The following is a 4909-nucleotide window of genomic DNA, read 5'->3' as shown; positions in this document are numbered from 1 at the left end:
TTTTTAATTGGGTTATTTGTCTTTTTCTTGTAGTGGTGTTGTAGTTTCCTTTATATTTTAGAAATGAGTCCCTTGTCTGATGTGTCATTACAAAAGATTTTTTCCCATTCTGTTGGCTCCCTATTTACTCTTCTGGTGAAGTCTTTTGATGCACAGAAGTTTTTTAATTTTTAGTATGTTGAATTTCATTTTTGACAATTTCTAATTTTCCTATATTTACACTTTTTACATTCCACATTTGAATTATTAATGGATGTTTTTATCTATTATCATGTTGAGTCATGCCCCATGATCAAATGAAGGTCCTGAAAGCTTTACTCCATCCACATCATTATTATTGAAACTACTTTGAGGAGGCAGCTCTTATCCAGTTGTATTTTGAGTGACTTTCCACCTGAGTAACTCATGTTCTGGCACTATATCAGACACTGCTCCACTGTTGTTCATAAGATCTTCAATGGCTAATCCCTCAGAAGTGGACTACCTAGTCCTTCTTTCTGGTCTGAAAGCTCTACTGAAACTTGTGCACCATGGGTGACCCTACTGGTATTTGAAACATCTATGGCATAGCTTCCAGCATCAGAACAACATGCCAGACAGCATAGTACTATGAAATGACAGACAAATGGGACTAAGAAACCCTTTTTATTGCAGATAGTTTATTCATTTCAGCATTTCAGTGGTTATCAAAATCTGTGCTGATGTCTAAGATCTAAATGATTGGCATTGTTTGGAGATCCACAATTTAGGAATGTATCACAATCTTGGTGTGTCACTGTAGAATAAGCACTGGACTGCAAAGTCAGTTTGAACTGCAAGGTCAGTGGTTCAAACTCATCAGCCACTCTGGAAAACCTATAGAAGGTCGTTATGAAACAGAACCAACTCGTGACACATAACGTCATCACAGACAACGGTATAGCTTATAGACATAATATACACGCCGTATACAGATAAAGAAGCTCTGACAGTGCAGTGGTTGAAACATTCTGCTGCTAAAGGAACTCACTAGCTGCTCAGCAGGGAGAAAGATGATTCAGTCTGCTTCTTTAAAGATCACAGCCTTGGAAACCCTATGGAGCAGTTGTACTGTATCCTATACTGTTCCTATGAGTTAGAATCAGTCAAGGGCAATGGATTTGGTTTCATATATATGTCATATGTACAGATATAAATATGCTTGTAAAATGTTTAAATATGTGATTTAAAGGCTTATTTTCATTTTTTCTATGCAGTTTATGTAGTCAATAAATGAAAGCTTTGACTGAGCTTATATTTCCGCTGGCAAACAAGATAGAAACATATGCAAAACCATACATTCCAAACATCTTTCCCTGGAAAAAAAATTTTCTTTTAACTCTAAAATATATATTTATGTGTTGCCTACATTACCACTATGTTTGGACACAACCTTAATTTCTCTGATTTAAATTAATAACTACTTAGTCCCATTCCAGTGGTGTTATATTTATATTCAAAATAAATTATGCATATTATTGGCAAGTAATATACACATTTAAATTCTTAGGATCTGTGGAAACAAGACACAATAATTTCTGCACTAATACACTATCCTCCCAGTTCATCTACCTGATTCCTTTTCTATCACCACTTCCAACTCACTCTTCACATGGCCGACAGTATTTTATTTTTATTTATTTTGTTTTGGTTAGCAGTGTGAGCTTTTAAACTTTTTTTTGAAATATACAGGTGAATTTCAGAAAGAAAAACAGCTAAATGATTGAAAGTGGTTCTTTGAAGTTAGTGTAAGGTGGGGAGGATTAAGAGTAAGAATTAATATTAATTATTATTATTCAGCTCTGGTAGCATAGTGGTTACGAATCGGGCTGCGAACCTTAAGGCCAGCAGTTCGAATCTACCAGCCGCTCCATAGGAGAAAGATAAGGCGTTCTGCTCCCGTAAAGATTTACAGCCTCGGAAACCCTGTACAGGGTTGCTATGGGTCGGAACCGACTCGACGGCACTTAACAACAACAACAACAACAGGTTAGAAGTGGGGAGTGCAGTGGCTCTATACAATAAGAACTGGACTTCACACCACAAAGTTGGCAGTTCTAGTCCATCAATTGCACCTTGGGAGAAAGATGAGGCTTTCTGCTCCTGCAAAGTATCCAGCCTCAGAAACCAGATGTTGTTGTTGTTAGGTGCCATCAAGTCAGCATCAGCTTATAGTGACCTCATGCACAACAGAACAAAACACTGCCCGGCCTGAGCCAACCTTACAATCATTGCTACACTTGGGCCAATCCATCTCATTGGGAGTCTTCCTCTTTTTCACTGACCCTCCACTTTACCAAGTATGAGTCCTTCTCCAGGGACTTGTCCCGCCTGATAATATGTCCAAAATATGAGAGACCAAGTTTGGCCATCCTGGCTTCTAAGGAGCATTCTGGCTGTACTTCGTCCAACATAGATTCATTTGTTCTTTAGGTAGTTTATTGTACTTTTAATATTCTCCTCCAACACTGTAACTCAAATGCATCAATTCTTCTATGATCTTCCTTATTGAACACTTTCAAGAAGTCTTGTACAGCAGACTTGCCTAATGCAGTATGTCATTTGATTTCTTGACTGCTGCTTCAATGAATGTTGATGGGCTATCTGAGAAAAATTCATTGTTCCAGAATGCTTATCCTCCAACATGTTGTCTATAGCTTGTCATGATCCACACAATTGAAAGCCTTTGCATGGCCAATAAAACATAGGTAAACATCTTTCTGGCATTCTCTGTGTTTGCCAAGATCCATCTGATATCAGCAATGGTATCCCTTATTCCATGTCATTGTCTGACTCTAGCGTGAACCTGTGGCAATTCCCTGTTAATGCACTGTGCCAGAGGTTTTTTTAATTGTCTTTAGTAAAATTTTATTTGCATGTGATATTAATGTTATTATTTGATGGTTTCCATATTCTGCTGGGTCACCTCTCTTTGGAATGGGCGCATACATGAATCTCTTCCAATCAATAGGCCAGGTAGTTGTCTTCCAAATTTCTTGGCATAGATGAATGAGTGCCTCCAGTGTTGCATAAGTTTGTTGAAAGATTTCAACTTGTATTCCATCAGTTCATAGACCCTAGTTCTTTGGCAGTGCCTTCAGTGTATTTTGAAATCTTCCTTTAATATCATAATGAATATAGGGTTATCCTGCATTACAGCCAACTCAACAACTGCTAGCAACAACATTATATATTCTGCAATACTCTTTGATGTTTTATACCATATATGCATGTAAGTATATTCTTTAAAAAGTAATAGCTATATTTATTATTATTATTTTTAATACCTTTATTTATTTTAAATATTTTATTGTGAATTATGTGTTGGTTTACATGGGAGAACATTACCTTTACATTCATCCTATCGTATATCATTTCATTGCCATGATTACAATCCCCTCCATGCATCATCAAACAACCAAAGGGTATACCCACAAACCTGCCCCTCCGTCGTCAGCACACAGCCCCTCTCCTTTTCTGGGTCTAGAGTCCCCAACCACTCCATCTCTTCATGTCATCGTCTCTGCCTCCATTTCTGTTGTCACTGTTTCTCTGGGTATGGTCCCACACTCCATTCTTCTACCTTGATGGTCCCAGGGACCTCTGCTCTTGGACTGCAAAGTCAACCACTCTCCTTTTACTACAAAACATCTACCTTTACATTTCCAACCTTCAAAGTCAGTCCTGATAGCAGTTATTCACTATTGTGCCACAAGAGTCTTATCCCCATCTCCTTTCATCAGCCCCACCCAGATAGATTGGATATTACTCAGTGGAGATTCTACCTTCCTCCACACCCTCTGGATCTAGGCTACCCTCTTGAAAGCTTGTAAGCTAGTCACTTCTTGCTTCGTAGTCCCCCATTTTGGGTAGCCAATGTCCAAGTTGCCCATCCTTGTCTACTCTGTGTATGGAGGGGGTGGGAATGATCCCTGCTGTAAAGATTTGTTCCCTCTTTTGAACTACTGCATCCATAGGTTTAGGTCAAGTTCATCAAATTATATCTAATCTTTTTATCCTCTTCTTTCTTCTTTTAGGTAAATTCTGATCATCCAGCCACTGAAGCCAGGTGAAGTGGGTATTATCTGCAAGTGTGGGTGTTCTTGTGCATCTCCCCTCACTACTTATCAGCTGGACACTTCACTCTCTATTCTAGTCCTCTGTGGCTATGTCATTAACTCTCGGCCCAGAAATCCCCAGGTCTTGCTTTACTGCTGGCCAACCAGGTCTCCACCCAGGTTCACAGGAGTCTATTGAATATTGTAGGACTTAGGGTGCAGCTTCACTGATGTTTTTCCCTCACTTCCCCTTATCGGTGACCACCGTGGTCATCAGTCAGAGAGCATGTCTGCTCATGTATTCCCCTTAAGTCTTAGTCTTGGAAGCGGGTTTGCCCAGAGGGGACCCAACCACTTGCCGTGATGTCTCCTGGGTGAACAACTTGCTTGTTCTTGTAGTAGTCAGTCGGACTGCGGTTACTGTTTTCGTTTTTCCTGTCAGTCTTTCTTTCAGGAAGTATCTTCTGTTCTAGCTGCTCCAGGCTGGTCTGCTTGTCCTTTCAAGTGCAAATTTCGCACCTCAGAAGATTCTGGGTGGGGTTCAGGATTCCACCTATGGTCTTATGCAATGCAAAGGCTCCTCAGGAAGCCTCCTTCACTTGGCACGTTGGAGCCCCATTTTAGGTATTCCAACCTGTTATAGGCAGAAGATAGACTTACAAGCTTTCTGTGGTGATGTTTCTGGCTATTCCTTTCTCTCCTTGTCAAGTGTCTGTTTTACAATGGTATGAAAGGGAAACCAGGATTCAAAAGACAGCCAAGCATATTAACATTATTTCCCCTGTTTTGCCCATTCAAACCATGCCTCAATCCCTGTATCCCAGAGTCCTGTA

The sequence above is a fragment of the Chrysochloris asiatica genome, unplaced genomic scaffold (genome assembly GCF_000296735.1).
Source record: "Chrysochloris asiatica unplaced genomic scaffold, ChrAsi1.0 scaffold00207, whole genome shotgun sequence".
In the NCBI taxonomy this organism is placed as follows: domain Eukaryota; kingdom Metazoa; phylum Chordata; class Mammalia; order Afrosoricida; family Chrysochloridae; genus Chrysochloris; species Chrysochloris asiatica.
The sequence above is the reverse complement of the archived record's forward strand: the minus strand, read 5'-3'. Positions refer to the sequence as shown.